Here is a 16,967-nt window from a genome sequence, read left to right as displayed (position 1 = left end):
CACACAGTTGAGCGTTTTCGAGGTGCTCCTAGCTTCCCTTACACTGTTCTGACATAAGACTCACGATCAGGAGATGTAATACAATAGAACTGAGACAAGGTGATTCCAAGAGGAACTTTAGGCTTCCAATTTATTTGACAAGGTGCATCTCAACAAACAGCAATACACCAACAAAACAATCCCCCTAAATCCCACTAAACGGACACAACGAAAATCTTTACACCAGTTTAGCAGTACAATGCCCAACCTCCCACCTTTCCTGGCCTAACTGAGTTGGGAGTTCTGGGGACCAGAGGTTATACTCACTACTGTGCCTTCTGCAGTCTGGTGGTTTGTTTCTTCTATCTTCAGTGTCTTCGGACACTGGTTTTCCTTCCGTGTCGAGAGGCCTGTGGTTGTGGTTGTTGAATCACCAGGGCAGGGAAAATCATCACTCCTCTCCCTCACTACGTCAGAAACCCCTTTTTTTATAGCCAGATTATCCAGTCCGCCTCTCCTGCTGAAGTCGATTCTTCTCATTGGTGGACTTTTGATTTTGAAAAATGCAGCAGTATGAGGTTTTTAGGTTTTTTTCCCACTGATCTTAACCTACTCAAGGTTTGAGTGGGTGTTGATTGCATTGGCCTCCTGTAGCCATTGTGCTAGTCTGGCCTGAGCCAGATATTTCTATGCCTGATGAAAAAGGTGTTGGAATATGTATGTGGCATTGTTTAAATGCTAATGTTTTCAAGGGGCAAGTTTCGAGGGTATACAGTTCCCAGACAATTTGATTAGTTCCAATGTCCAAACTGGCCCTTTTGATATTGACTCCACCCCTTTTCTTGCAGACCTTAAAAAAAATCCCAAATTCGATTAAAGTTCATAGTTTCTTCCATGTGCACTTTAGGATTTCAAACTTTCTGGTAGATAGTTCCAAATTAAATTCCCTTTCCTATGAGTCCAAACACGGGGGGGTCTCCATTTGTGTCCCAAAGTTTTTCTTCCATCGGTTTCAATTCACAGCACAGACTGATCCCACAGCCCCTTTCCTTCTGGGTAAAATGAGGGGGTTTTCGTCCTCCCCTACACTGTGGGGATCACGATGAACGAGCAGGAGAGGCAACTGAACCTGAGGGTAAAGAGGAAGTAGAGGGATACACACCTTCACCGCCAAAAGCCCTCCGATAATGTTAAAAGTTGAACTTAACAGCCCTTCAGTCTCCATGGAACTAGACACGGGGGCAAGTCAATCAGTTATGAGCCAGAAGGCATTTGAGAGGCTGTGGGGCGATGAAACACAGAGACCCAAGCTGATCCTGATTCAGGAAAATCTGCGCACCTACACCAAGAAACTCATATCAGTTATTGGTAGTGTGGACATAAGAGTATCCCATGAGGGAGCAGTGCACGAGTTACCACTGTGGATTGTTTCAGGTGATGGGCCAACGTCGCTTGGCAGGAGGTGGATGGGGAAGATTCGATGGAACTGGGAAGACCTCTGCATACCCTCTCCGGCGAACGAGGTCTCCCTTTCCCAAAGACCAAGCAAACCCCCTCTTCCAGCTGAACCAGGCATTGAAGTGCAGATCCAGCTGAACCAGGCACAGGCCACTCATCACAACCAAGAGGAGGTAAAGTTCAACCGAGCAGTGGTACAGGCGCGGTACCCACCACTCCAAGCCGACGATCCCTTCGCGACGATGCAAGAGGCTCCAGGTCGACCATGCGGAGTGGGACTCCGGCCAAAACAATCCGAATGCGTCTTCCCGAGACCAAAGGCAAAATACCTGGGGAAGAAGATTGCGGCAGTCGGCATCACAGACACGGACGAGAGGGCGTCCAGACCACGGGACAAGAAGGCATCCGGACCATGGGATGAGAGTGCGCCCAAACCATGGGATGAGAGAACGCCAGATCATGGGCCGAGAGAGCATCCAGACCACGGGACGAGAGAGCATCCAGACCACGGGACGAGAGAGGGTCCAGTGCACGGGACAAGAGAGCGTCCAGTGCACGGGACGAGAGAGCGTCCAGACCACGGGACGAGAGAGCGACCAGACCATGGGATGAGAGAGCGTCCAGACCACGGGACGAGAGAGCGTCCAGAGCATGGGACGAGAGAGCATCCAGAGCATGGGACGAGAGAGCATCCAGACCAGGGGACGAGAGAGCGTCCAGACCACGGGATGAGAGAGCGTCCAGACCACGGGACGAGAGAGCGTCCAGAGCATGGGACGAGAGAGTGTCCAGACCACGGGACGAGAGAGCGTCCAGACCACGGGACGAGAGAGGGTCCAGTGCATGGGACGAGAGAGCATCCAGTGCACGGGACGAGAGAGCGTCCAGACCATGGGACGAGAGAGCGTCCAGAGCATGGGACGAGAGAGCATCCAGACCAGGGGACGAGAGAGCGTACAGACCAGGGGACGAGAGAGCGTACAGACCACGGGACGAGAGAGCGTACAGACCAGGGGACGAGGGAGCGTCCAGACCAGGGGACGAGAGAGCGTACAGACCAGGGGACGAGAGAGCGTCCAGATCATGGGACGAGAGAGCGTCCAGACCAGGGGACGAGAGAGCATCGAGACCAGGGGACGAGAGAGTGTCCAGATCATGGGACGAGAGAGCGTCCAGACCAGGGGATGAGAGAGCGTCCAGATCATGAGATGAGAGAGTGTCCAGATCATGGGACGAGAGAGCGTCCAGAGCATGGGACGAGAGAGCATCCAGAGCACGGGATGAAAGAGCATCCAGACCAGGGGACGAGAGAGCGTCCAGACCAGGGGACGAGAGAGCGTCCAGACCATGGGACGAGAGAGCATCCAGACTATGGGACGAGAGAGCGTCCAGATCATGGGACAAGAGAGCGTCCAGACAATGGGATGAGAGAGCCTCCAGACCATGGGACGAGAGAGCGTCCAGATCATGGGACGAGAGAGCGTCCAGACCAGGGGACGAGAGAGCGTCCAGACTATGGGACGAGAGAGCGTCCAGATCATGGGATGAGAGCACGTCCAGACCAGGGGAGGAGAGAGCGTCCAGACCAGGGGAGGAGAGAGGGTCCAGATCATGGGACGAGAGAGTGTCCAGACCATGGGATGAGAGAGTGTCCAGAGCACGGGACGAGAGAGCGTCTAGACCATGGGACGAGAGAGTGTCCAGAGCATGGGACGAGAGAGCGTCCAGAGCACGGGACGAGAGCGTCCAGAACATGGGACGAGAGAGCGTCCAGAGCACGGGATGAGGGAGCTTCCAGACCACAGAAGGTCACCGCAACAGAACGGAGGAATGTGTCGCCCAACAAGGAAGATGACGGGGTTTGGGGCAAAGGTATAGAGACAAACCCGATGAAGGCCAGGAATCAACTCCGCTCAAATAAATTGTGTGCACCATGTAACCCGTGTGAGCGGTCTTTCGTGGCCAATGATGTACCATTGTATGGGGTTGGAGGTATGTTATAACAAGCCAAAGTAGCTGGCGAACACCAACCGGTCGTATGTGTATCTAACAAAGTATTCGTAGCAAGTGAGATGTTACTGCACAGGGCCTGGTGTGTTCTGCAGCAGGCCAAAGTAGCGGGCGAGCCCCAAATGATTAAACATGTGTTAAATAAGTTAAACAAAGCAGCAGCCTGTGTTCACTGGGCTAAAGAAACGTACCAAAGAGTGTCCTAACATGTGCTCGAGTCAGACAAACTGCTCACCCCATGAGCTTGGGAGAGCAGAGTCACCATTATCGGTGCATTGTTTCGATAATGTCCAACACTGTCTCTGCACTGTAACATGATCCACCACGGGCCAGGCACTGAGAGTGGCGCCCATGTTCTCAGTTGGCCACCGTTGCCCACCCCCGGGGTGGAAACGGCGTAGCTTGCAGACCCACTCGCTGTCGTGGAAGTGCTAGAAAGCGAGGGGTCAACCATAATGGCTCCCCAGCTTAGGACCTGGACCAGCCAGGATCCCACGTTACCACCTGTCAAAGGTGAACTGCTCGATGGGGTGTGGCAATCTATCTGCCAAAAAGACGTTAGACCCATCCCAACGTTGCAAAGCAAGGCAGGGCAGCTACACATAGTCGGTGGTCCGCGGCCCCCATACTACGGCCCAAGGTCCACGGGGACTACGAGGTCTCCCACCACTACCGAAAGTCTCAAGGCCATTGCGGCCATCCTGGGCTTGCCAGACCTCAGGGTCAGCACCCAAATGACTAAACCTAGCACCACGTGTGCCATGGCAGACTCCCTACAGACCGGCTATCCTGGGTGTTACGCAATCACCAGACCGAATCACTCAGAACCGAGCCTTCCACTTGCCATCAGCAGAGAATGCAGAACAATTGCATGGCCCCTCCACGCGACATCAGAATAAGTGTTGTAGACCATGTTCAGGGCCCCAGTTGGGCCTCTAGCAGTGCATTAGCCAAGGGGGGGAATGGAGTGTATGTGATGAAAACGGAGCGTTTGATTGTGAAACCATGTACCGTGCTAACGAGTGAAGCATTTGGACAAGACCAAACTGCGAACTACAGATAACCAGGAACCACTGTGAAAGGACCTGGCCCCCAGTGACCCACTAACACGATCAACTTCGTCGTCAATCACGAGGATGAACCCACCACGTCAGGATTTCAACCCAGGCGATCGACGTGGGGACATGAGGCACCAGATCACCTCAACTTGCAAATAACTTGCACATAAGACATTGGGGGGGGGGGCGGAGAGTGATGTTATTAATGTATGTAAACCTTACCAAAATGTAAGACTTGCCACCAGGGGGCACACCTGTGGGAGACCTAAGGGTCATCTGTGCACCCTGGGGCATGCAGGTATAAAAGGTGATTCACCATGCTGCTTCCTCACTCTGGATTCTGAAATAAAGAGACTAAAGTCACAACAGTTTGAGCTTGCGATATAGTCCTGTGGATTTATTCTGAACATAACAATTAATGCTCAAGTTACTGAAATAGAATTTACAGCACAGAAAATGGCCTCTCCGCAAAATTGTTTTTTCTCGGTGTTTATGCTCTACACAAGATGCTTCCCATCCCATTCAAAGAAAGACTTGGATTTATATAGCGCCTTTCACGGCCTCCAGACGTCTCAATGTTTTACAGCCAATGAAGTAGTTTTGGAGTTTAATCATTGTTGTAACTTGGGAAACGCAGCAGCCAATTTGCGCACAGCAAGCTCCAAGTTAATGACCAGATAAACAGTTTTTGTGATGTTGATTGAGGGATAAATAATGGTCAGAACACCAGTGATACCTCCCCTGGTCTTCAAAATTGTGTCTTGTGATTTTTACATCCACCTGAGAGAACAGACCAGGCTTCAATTTAACATCTCAACCCAAAGATCGCACCTCCGACAGTGCAGCAGTCCCTCAGCATTGTACTGGAGTGTCACGCTCAATTTATGTGCTCGAGTCCCAGGAGTGGGATTTGAACCCACAACCTATTGAATCAGAGGCAAGTTTGCTACCCAATGAGCCACAGCTTATGCTATCCAACCCTATTATATTATCCTTCTATCCCGGTCTCTCTCATGTACTTAACTATCTTCTCCTTAAATGTGCACCTGCAATATTCCATGCTGGAGCAAGTTCCCCATTCTAACCACTCTCTGACCAAAGATGTCTCGCTCACCACAATTTCATGTTGGATTAATTGACGAACTTCAGAATTGGACTCCCTCACAAGTGAAATTTTCTTCTCTACGTCTAAACTGTCAAATTCCATCATAATTTCAAAGGTGTCTATTGGATCAAGCCCTCAACCGGCACTTATCGAGAGAAAAGGGCCCCAGTCCTTCACACTTTCCTGATCGTTATAATCTCTCATTTCTGGTTTTGTCCTTGTGAAATATTTGGACTTCTCTGTTCTTTTCAATTCTATTGCCCTAGAAATTAATCGCAGTGTTCCATTTACATGTTATGGTCTTGTGAAGCTGTGTTGCTGCTTTCAATGATTTGTGAGTCTGTAAACCTGAAACCCTTTGCCCCTCTGATCCATTTAGACTCTTATTTTCCAAGGAGTATTTGCGATCTTCATTCTTCCTCCCAAAATACAGCAACTTACATTTTGCTACATTGAAATTAATTTGCCATAGAACACCCATTCTGCAAGTTTATCAATGTCTTCAGAACATTGTTCTATTCTGCCTCTGTATTCATTGTATTTCCAATTTGGATGCGGCTGACAATGTTGAATATGTGCTTGTGCTTCCCGAGTCCCTATGGGTTATGTAAATGGTCAACGTCTGTGATCTCAGCGCCGATCCTTGAGCATACCACTGCTCACCATCCGCCAGTCGGAGTAAATCCCTCGACCCCCTACTACCAGTTATTGGCTTTTGTAGCCACCTTGCTGTCCATTCTGCTGCTTGTCCCCTAACACCACGTGCTGGGAGATTATTCCTGACTCTACTCTATCATACCATATCGAAGGCCTTTAGAGAATCAAAGTATATTACATTTACTGCATCACTCTTATCTACTCTTGCTGAAACTTATTCAAAGAATTCATCAGGTTTGGTCAAGCATGACCTTCCCTTTTTGGAACACGTGTTGATGAATCTTTAATATATTTTGTGTTTCTAGTGGGGGACGAAATTCGGTCCCGCACTTTTGGGGATGGTACCAGCCGCGAGGTGGGAATTCCTACGCCAGGCGTGGCAGTCCTGCCCCGCAAGCTATATTGGGCTTACCGCCACCGAGTGGACTTATTGATCTACAAGGAGGAAGGCCGCGACTGATAAATGGGTCATTGTTTGGGCTGCCACAGCTCCCCTTTAATTCCCATCTCTGGGTTGCGTCCTACAGACAGGTATGTGCCCCGCCCCGCGGAGCGTCCTACAGACAGGTATGTGCCCCGCTCCGCAGAGCGTCCTACAGCCAGGTATGTGCCCCGCCCCGCGAGTGTCCTACAGACAGGTATGTGCCCCGCCCCGCGAGTGTCCTACAGCCAGGTATGTGCCCCGCCCCGCGGAGCATCCTACAGCCAGTTATGTGCCCCGCCCCACGGAGCGTCCTACAGACAGGTATGTGCCCCGCTCCGCAGAGCGTCCTACAGCCAGGTATGTGCCCCGCCCCGCGGAGCGTCCTACAGCCAGGTATGTTCCCCGCCCCGCGGAGCGTCCTACAGCCAGGTATGTGCCCCGCCCCGCGAGTGTCCTACTGACATGTATGTGTCCCGCCCCGCGAGTGTCCTACAGCCAGGTATGTGCCCTGCCCCGCGAGTGTCCTACAGCCAGGTATGTGCCCCGCCCCGCGAGTGTCCTACAGACATGTATGTGTCCCGCCCCGCGAGTGTCCTACAGCCAGGTATGTGCCCTGCCCCGCGAGTGTCCTACAGCCAGGTATGTGCCCCGCCCCGCGAGTGTCCTACAGCCAGGTATGTGCCCTGCCCCGCAGAGCGTCCTACAGCCAGTTATGTGCCCTGCCCCGCGGAGCGTTCTACAGCCAGGTATGTGCCCCGCACCACGATTGCCCTACAGACAGGTATGTGCCCCGCCCCGCGATTGCCCTACAGACAGGTATGTGTCCCGCTCCGCGAGTGTCCTACAGCCAGGTATGTGCCCCGCCCCGCGATTGCCCCACAGCCAGGTATGTGCCCCGAGCCGCTGTTGCTGCCATTGCCCATGGCAGCTTTACCAGGTGCCACCCAATCTTCGCTCTGGGGTGTGGCGTCTCTGCGCACGTGATGGGATGAGCGTGGGCATGGGGCAGTACCAGTCGGAGTGTGGCGTGATCAGTTAGCACCGCCACGAAACTCCGGGGAATCTCCTGGTAGTGGGAAGCGGCGCTGTGCCTGGGACAAAAGCTGTTTGCGTCCCGTTGCGCTAACGGGAAGCATAAATGTCCCGAATCTGTCTCCCTGAGGGGTCCACTCACTTTCACACCTCCAACGGCAGGCTAATTGGTCTAGAGTCCCTTGCACTTGTTCTATCTTCTGTTTTCAATACGGGAATAACTTTAGCAGTCCACAAGTCCTCTGGCACTTTCCAATGTTTGTCTATGAATTTATAATAGTAACTCTGCTAACTTTTCTCTATAATTGTGAGAGTCATCATAGGCAGTCCCTCAGAATTGATGAAGACATGCTTCGACTCTTAAAATGAGTCTTTAGGTGGCTGAACAGTGCAATACGAGAACCACAGACTCTGTCACAGGTGGGGCAGACAGTCGATGAGGGAAAGGGGTGGGTGGAACAGGTTCGCCGCACGCTCTTTCCGCTGCCTGCGCTTGGTTTCTGCATGCTCTCGGCGATGAGTCTCGAGATGCTCAGCGTCCTCCCGGATGCACTTCCTCCACTTCGGGCGGGCTTTGGCCAGGGACTCCCAGTTATCAGTGGTGATGTTGCACTTTTTCATGGAGGTTTTGAGGGTTTCCCTGTAACGTTTCCTCTGCCCACCTTTGGCTCATTTGCCGTGAAGGAGTTCCGAGTAGAGTCCTTGCTTTGGGATTCTCGTGTCTGGCATGCAAACGATGTGGCCTGCCCAGCAGAGCTGATCAAGTGTAGTCAGTGCTTCAATGCTGGGGATTTTGGCCTGGTCGAGGACACACATATTGGTGCGTCTGTCCTCCCAGGGGATTTGTAGGATCTTGCGGAGGCAAAGTTGGTGGTATTTCTCCAGCGACTTGAGGTGTCTACTGTACATGGTCCATGTCTGAGCCATACAGGAGGGCGGGTATTACTACAGCCCTGTGGATTTTGAGCTTGGTGGCAGTTTTGAGGGCCTAGTCTTCAAACACTCTTTTCCACAGGTGGCCGAAGGCTGCACTGGCGCACTGGAGGCAGTGTTGAATCTCGTCGTCAATGTCTGCTCTTGTTGATAAGAGGCTCCCGAGGTATGGGAAATGGTCCACATTGTTCAGTACCGCGCCGTGGATCTTGATGATTGGGGGTCAGTGATATGCGGCGAGGACAGGCTGGTGGAGGACCTTTGTCTTACGGATGTTTAGCGTAAGGCCCATGCTTTCGTATGCCTCAGTAAATACGTCGACTATGTCCTGGTGTTCAGCCTCTCTGTGTACACAGACGCAGGCATCGTCCACATACCGTAGCTCGACGACAGAAGGTGGGGTGGTCTTTGACCCAGCCTGGAGATGACGAAGGTTGAACAGACTCCCACTGGTTCTGTAGTTTAATTCCACTCCAGCAGGGAGCTTGTTGACTGTGAGGTGGAGCATGGCAAGCGAGGAAGTTTGAGAAGAGGGTTGGGGCGATGATGCAGCCCTGTTTCACCCCGCTCCGGATGTGGATTGGGTCTGTGATGGATCCATTGGTAAGGCTCACGACCTGCATGTCGTCATGTAGCAGGCGGAGGATGGTGATGAACTTTTGGGGGCATCCGAAAAGGAGGAGAACGCTCCATAAACCCTCGAGGTCGACAGCGTCAAAGGCCTTTGTAAGGTCGAAGAAGGCCATGTATAAGGGCTGGCGCTGTTCCTTGCATTTTTTCTGCAACTGTCGCGCTGCAAAAATCATATCCGTTGTGCCCCTTAGGGGAAGAAATCCCCCCTGCGACTCCGGGAGGAGCTCCTCAGCCACAGGGAGAAGATGGTTGAGGAGGACTCTCGCGACGACTTTCCCAGTTGCTGATAACGGAAATTCTTCTGTAGTTGCCGCAGTCGGACTTGTTCCCTTTTTTAAAGATGGTCACGATCACTGCATCTCTGAGATAGTACGTGTGAATGTGATCCATCTAAACCAGGAGTTTTATCCTCTCCTTATTCCAGTATCAATTATCTCTCCCCCTTCTAACTTAAATATCTTGTATTTGTTTCATGAATGAATGCGATGATTATTTGAGAGTTTAGTTGGGACCCTTGCAGATCTCTCTCCTTTCTTCAGGCTCTGAATACTCATGCAGTGGTTCATTCTGCCCCTCCTGTCCACAACACGTGTGACTTCCTTCTGCCTGAGGTCGGAGCTGTGCTCCACATGTCCATTTACACTTCTGCCCATGTCTGTCCGGGGGCCCCGCTGGTGTAAAGTCCAATAAACCCGAGCTCCCCTCAAACTCACAGCGGACACACAGTTTCCCTCCACCATCCCCCGCAGGTACATTCCCAGGCCCTGTTTGGAATTTCATTCACTGGTCATTCCCACTGGGAAACCTCGGGCCCTCGTCGGCTCTGGGCTGGGAATGAAAAGCCTCAGGTTTCAGATCATGAGCCCAGTGCAGTGCCCCTGCTGCAAAATACAGATGCTTGGACCTGGGGTCTGAACAGTGGTCTATCCCCACACTCCATTGGTACCGCTGTGGGAGCCCGGATGGATCCTAACTATGCTGCCTTTTCCTGCGATACGGGGAATATTCGATGTTCCAATGCTACTTGGGTCGCCTCCTTCACGTATTGTTCAGCTACATTGTGGACTGTAGTGGCACCACTTCCTTCTTTCACCATCAACTGCAAAATATAATCAAAATATAACTAACAATCTTGTTTTGCGAGGCCCCTTAGGGAAGAGTGATCGTAATAAGGTAGAATTCTTTATTAAGATAGAGAGTGACACAGTTAATTCAGAGACTAAGGTCATGAACTTAAGGAAAGGTAACTTTGATGGTATGAGACGTAAATTGGCTAGAATAGACTGGCAAATGAAGGATTGACGGTGGATAGGCAATGGCAAACATTTAAAGATCACATGGATGAACTTTAACAATTATACATCCCTGTCTGGAGTAAAAATAAAATGTGAAAGGTAGCTCAACCATGGCTAACAAGGGGAATTAAGGATAGTGTTAAATCCAAGAAAGAGGCATATAAATTGGTCAGAAAGAGCAGCAAACCTGAGGACTGGGAAAAATTTAGAATTCAGCAGAGGAGGACAAAGGGTTTAATTAGGAGCGGGAAAATAGAGTTTGAGAGGAAGCTTGCTGGGAACATAAAAACTGACTGCAAAAGCTTCTATAGATATGTGAAGAGAAAAAGATTAGTGAAGACAAACATAGGTCCCTTGCAGTCAGAATCAGGTGAATTTATAATGGGGAACAAAGAAATGGCAGACCAGTTGAACAAATACTTTGGTTCTGTCTTCACGAAGGAAGACACAAATAACCTTTCGGGAATACTCGGGGATCGAGGGTGTAGTGAGAAGGAGGAACTGAAGGAAATCCTTATTAGGCGGGAAATTGTGTTCGGGAAATTGATGGGATTGAAGGCCAATAAATTCCCAGGGCCTGATAGTCTGCATCCTAGAGCACTTAAGGAAGTGGCCCTAGAAATGGTGGATGCATTGGTGATCATTTTCCAACAGTCTATCGACTCTGGATCAGTTCCTATGGACTGGAGGATGGCTAATGTAAACCTACTTTTTAAAAAAGGAGGAAGAGAGAAAATGGCTAATTATAGACTGGTTAGCCTGACATCAGTAGTGGGGAAAATGTTGGAATCAATTTTTAAAGATGAAATAGCAGCGCATTTGGAAAGCAGTGACAGGATCGGTCCAAGTCAGCATGGATTTATGAAAGGGAAATCATGCTTGACAAATCTTCGAGAATTTTTTGAGGATGTAAGTAGTAGGGTGGACGAGGGAGAACCAGTGGATGTGGTGTATTTGGACTTTCAAAAGCCTTTGACAAAGTCCCACACAAGAGATTGGTGTGCAAAATTAAAGCACATGGTATTGGGGGTAATGTACTGACGTGGATGGAGAACTGGTTGGCAGACAGGAAGCAGAGAGTCGGGATAAATGGCAGGCAGTGACTAGTGGGGTGCCGCAGGGCTCAGTGCTGGGACCCCAGCTATTTACAATATACATCAATGATTTAGATGAAGTAATTGAGTGTAATATCTCCAAGTTTGCAGATGACATTAAGCTGGCTGGTGGTGTGAGCAGTGAGGAGGATGCTAAGAGTCTGCAGGGTGACTTGGACAGGTTGGGTGAGTGCGCAAATGCATGGCAAATGGAGCATAATGTGAATAAATGTGAGGATATCCACTTTGGTGGCAAAAACACGAAGGCAGAATATTATCGGAATGGCGGCAGATTAGGAAAAGGGGAGGTACAACGAGACCTGGTTGTCATGGTACATCAACCATTGAAAGTTGGCATGCAGGTACAGCAGGCGGTGAAGAAGGCAAATGGTATGTTGGCCTTCATAGCTAGGGGATTTGAGTATAGGAGCAGGGAGGTCTTACTGCAGTTGTACAGGGCCTTGGTGAGGCCTCACCTGAAATATTGTGTTCCGTTTTGGTCTCCTAAGCTGAGGAAGCACGTTCTTGCTATTGAGGGAGTGCAGCGAAGGTTCATCAGACTGATTCCCGGGATGGCAGGACTGACATATGAGGAGAGACTGGATCGACTGGGCCTGTATTCACTGGAATTTAGAAGGATGAGAGGGGATCTCATAGAAACATATAAAATTCTGATGGGACTGGACAGGTTAGATGCAGAAAGAATGTTCCCGATGTTGGGGAAGTCCAGAACTAGGGGACAGAGTCTAAGGATAAGGAGTAAGCCATTTAGGACTGAGATGAGGAGAAACTTATTCACTCAGAGAATTGTTAACCTGTGGAATTCACTGCCACAGAGAGTTGTGGAAGCCAGTTTGTTGGATATATTCAAGAGGGAGTTAGATATGGCCCTTACGGCTAAAGGGATCAAAGGGTATGGAAAGAAAGCAGGAAAGGGGTACTGAGGTGAATGAGCAGCCATGATCTTATTGGATGTTGGTGCAGGCTCGAAGGGCCGAATGGCCTAATCCTGCACCTATTTTCTATGTTTCTATGTTTCTATCCCTGACTCTCTCGACCAGAACCAATAGGGTCCAATTGCCCTCACCTTTGACTCAGCCAGGCTCCACATTCAACAGATCATCCTCTGCCATTTCCAGCGTGATCCAACCACCAAACACATCCCCTTTCAGGAGCAAAGTGACCTGTCCCTCCATGACAAGCTGGATCACTCATCTATCACCCCAGCAACCCCCTGCCCTTCCCCACCCCTTCCGATACATAACGCATGAGATGCAACACCTGCCCTTTCACCTCCTTCCTTCTCATCGTCCAAGGCCCCAAAAATTCCTTCCACGTGAAACAGTCATTTACTTTACCTGTTCCGATTCAGTATAATGTACTTGCTGTTCAGGATGCAATCTACAGTACATTGGAGTAAACAGATTGTGCGATTACTTTGCTGAACGTATCCATTTAATCTGCAAGCGTTTTCTCTGAGTTTCCGGTTGCTTGCCCCTTCAATTCTCCAGGCTGTAATTTGACATTTTATTCAATGTGTTGTACCCCTCAGTGTGTATTGGTCTGTATGTGTTATTAAAGGTGTGCCTTTTACTTCTTTTTAAACACAATAAAGCCATACCTGCTTCCTACCTTGAAACCAATTGTCTGTCCAAGTCTGTCACAGTCCCTTCATAATTCCAGTGTCTAGAACCAAGGGCGTGGGAGCGATTCGGAACCGCTCATATAAGGTCAGAAGGGAAAGCTGACCCCCTGCAAACCACCCCTTACATAATGGCGACCCAGATGGGACACTGGTACAAGGGACGTGATAAGAGAGAGACTGGTTTCAGGAAAAGAAGCAAAATGAAAGAGGGGATTTCCTCGTATGTGTTTAAGAAGGTAAATGTGGCTAAGGAGTGGGTACTCGATCTATTGTATGCTGAGCGTCCAGAAGATGCTGCAGCTCAAAGGACCGAGAGCAAGGACCATAAAAAGTCAATAGAGAAGGCCATTTGGCTAATTTGCCTTCAGCAACAGATCCGGCTTCTAGATGAGGTGAATGAGAATTAAAGGGAGTATTGAGACAGGCAGAAGAGAGGTCCAACGCAAGGGTCACAGTCGGGGAAAGGCTGTGGACAGAGGTGGGAAAGTTAAAGGAAAGTAGAGAGCTCACTAAAGAAAGGCACAAAACCCAATTGGACCTTTTACAGTGTCAGATTATTGAAGCCAAGAATAGCGAACGGGCGTTGCGTGAAGAGAATTCCTGCCTCGCCAAGCAAGTTAAAGAGTATGGGCAGAGGGTAAGAGACATTCAGGTAGCCTATAAGGTAGCCAGTGCCAGGGAATTTGAGGCAGGAGACCACGGCCCCTGCCAGCAGCAGATCCAAAGCTTGAACCTTGCTCTATCCCGGGCTAAAGGCATGGTGTGCCTGATAAACCCGGGTTTAGCCCAGGAACACCTGGTTGGGCAAGGAGAAACCCCTCAGTCACCGCCTGTAGCTCCCAGGAACGGCCCGGAGCAGCAGGGGTGTCAGCCAGAGTGCGGGGCAGGCAAGGATTGCAAACGACCAACACCGGCAGCCCCGAGTTTTAACTCGGCTTGGCAGCAGGGGGAAGAGGGCAAGCCAATAAAAGAAGGGCCAAAACCAGGGCCAATGCATCCGGTCCGGCAGCAGAAGTTTGGCCCACCTGATGCCAATGGGGCAGCAGGACCCCTAGAAAGCAACTTTGTAGTCCCCCACGACACCCAAAAACTGAGGGCTATGATAGACCACCTAAGTAAGCTCACCCAACAGGGGGATCCCTCGGTACACTTCCTGGAAGTGGAACACACATGGGATATTAACGGGTGTGATGATTCAGAGCAGGCTAAGTTGTTGCTCTTCTCGCTAGACACCAAGCTGTGAAACACGTACGCTACGGTTAAGGAGGAGGTTCTAGAGGCCATGGGTATGAACGACGGGAATCCTTTCTCCCGAGTGGAGAAAACAGTGCGGCTCGATGGGGAGACTCCACAGGCTTTCGCCGACAGGTTGTGGCCGGTCTACGAAAGGGCCTGTAGTGGGGTTTTTGACCGGGCCCCCCTGACCCCTAACGAGCTGGCTCACTGGCTCCGCAGCCTGGTGGCAAACAGCTTACCTGGAGTAAAGGCAAAAGCCGAGGTCTGGTTCGATCCAAGAGATCCCAGAACCACCGAGGAGACAGTGGTCAGACAGTTGACACTGGCTTACCGGAATGGTAGAGGGACAGAGGAGCCCTCCTCTAAAGGGAGGGTCCATGAGATTAAACCCAGCCAAGGCAAGAGAGAGTGGCATCAGGAAGGTGGGAACCCTCCCCACAAAGGGGGCGAGTGTTTTGGGTGTGGGAAAAGTGGGCACTGGAGGAAGGACTGTAGGAACCCATGGAAAGGGACTAAGGGAAAGGCCACTTCAGCCCCAGCCCGTAAGGCCGGGGCAGGAACACCCGACGCATATGAGACACTCGTAGCCACCCTACAGACACTCATAAACGGACAGGGAGCAGTAGCTATCGCAACCGGTCCAGCAGTCGGTACGGTAAAACCCTCTGCTCCAACCCACCCAGATGCATGACTAGAGCCAGCGCAGCCTGTGTACCTTTGTTCCCGAGAGTACGATGCCTGGAAGAGACCGTGCGTTACTATGGAGGTGGAGAAAGTGAAAGGGACCTACCTGCTAGATACTGGTGCTTCCAGCACCCTTGTATATGCAGATAACCCAGCTACCTCACCTCTATCGAACGGGGTCCCGTACAGTCTAGTGGGGTTCACAGGCAATGAGCAAACTGGTTTGTTTTCCATCCCGCTCACCATTTAGTTAGGGACACTCAAAACCAAATGGAAATGTGTCCTGATGGAATGGAAGCAGAAGGGAAAAGGGATCCTGGGGGCTGATTTTATCATTAGCCACCAGATCCTAGTGGATCTCAAGAACCACTGTCTATGGGGAGCCATAGTGACTGACAGGGAAGGTGAGGTGGCGGTGATCCCAGAAAAAGGGGCCAAGGGAACGTTGTGTAATGAAGCCAAAGGAGGGTTACGACTTGGAATTACTGGTCAGTAACACCCCAGTGGAGTACCAGGCATATGTATGGGCACACCTTGCAGCATTCGCCACCCACAAACATGACTGTGGTAGGGTAACGGGGCTGGAAGTTAGTATAGTAGGGGACCCCATGACCCGACCACAAAAGCAATATAACCTCCCCAGGGAGGCAGAGGCAGACCTGACAACGGCGCTGGGATCACTGGTAGAGCAAGGGGTGTTAAGACCGATAGCAACCCATGTGAACTCTCCACTGTGGCCGGTTAAGAAACCGGACAACTCATGGAGGGCCACCGTGGACTATCGAGTACTAAATCAGAATATCCCTGCCTGTGCATCCACTGTAGCAGCCGTAGCGGATCTCATAGGGAGTATTCCAGCATCTGCGACCACTTTCACGGTGCTGGATATTTCAAATGGGTTTTGGTCCATTCCTTTAAAACGGGAGGACCAGTACAAGTTCACCTTTACCTTTATGGGCCAACAATACACGTGGAACTGTCTTCCCCAAGGCTTCCACAATAGTCCCAGCTTTTTTCACCAATGCAAGGCGAACTGTTTAAAGGGCTTTAGCAGACCCCAGCAGTTGGTGCAGTATTGTAGAATTTACCAATATCTCGCAAAGATTCCAGGTACCTTTCCCCTACAGAGGAGAAGAATCCCTTTCTGGGCTTTTAAAATGAGTTTAAAGGGGCAGACGAAGCCTGCGGGGGTTAAAAGGCGATGCATTCATGGAGACCCCCACCCCCCCGCCCGCCCCCGCAGTGTTTGGACTCATAAGAAAGGGAATTCAAAATGGACCTAAATTACAGAAGCTTGAGATCCCCTAAACATCTATGGGAAGGAGCATATCAATTTTAAGATTCTACAACATTTTGGCTGCGAAAAAAGAGTTATCAAATACAGGAGGTGGAGCCAACGTCTGAAGCAAATTCGTGTATTAAGGATCCCAGACTGTCTGGGGGAACTAATCACCCTCTAAGAGATAATCGAATTACCCAATCAAGCACAATGGAAATCATGGTCAGAAAAACTGGACAATCCTAAAACAATGCAAACCCAGTGATAGCACATTCTCACACCCTAATCGAGTTACTGCTGACAAAGGAGACATTTGAAAATCAATGGACAGAACAGTTCAAACAGAGCCCAAGAGATTTGATGGGAGATAACAGAGCATTTTATTGGGATATATCTATCTCCCAGTTTTACAAGGAAAGACTAGCAGAACTCAAAAACTAGCAGA

This window comes from Pristiophorus japonicus, chromosome 8, assembly GCF_044704955.1.
Source record: "Pristiophorus japonicus isolate sPriJap1 chromosome 8, sPriJap1.hap1, whole genome shotgun sequence".
Taxonomy (NCBI): Eukaryota; Metazoa; Chordata; class Chondrichthyes; family Pristiophoridae; genus Pristiophorus; species Pristiophorus japonicus.
The sequence above is the reverse complement of the archived record's forward strand: the minus strand, read 5'-3'. Positions refer to the sequence as shown.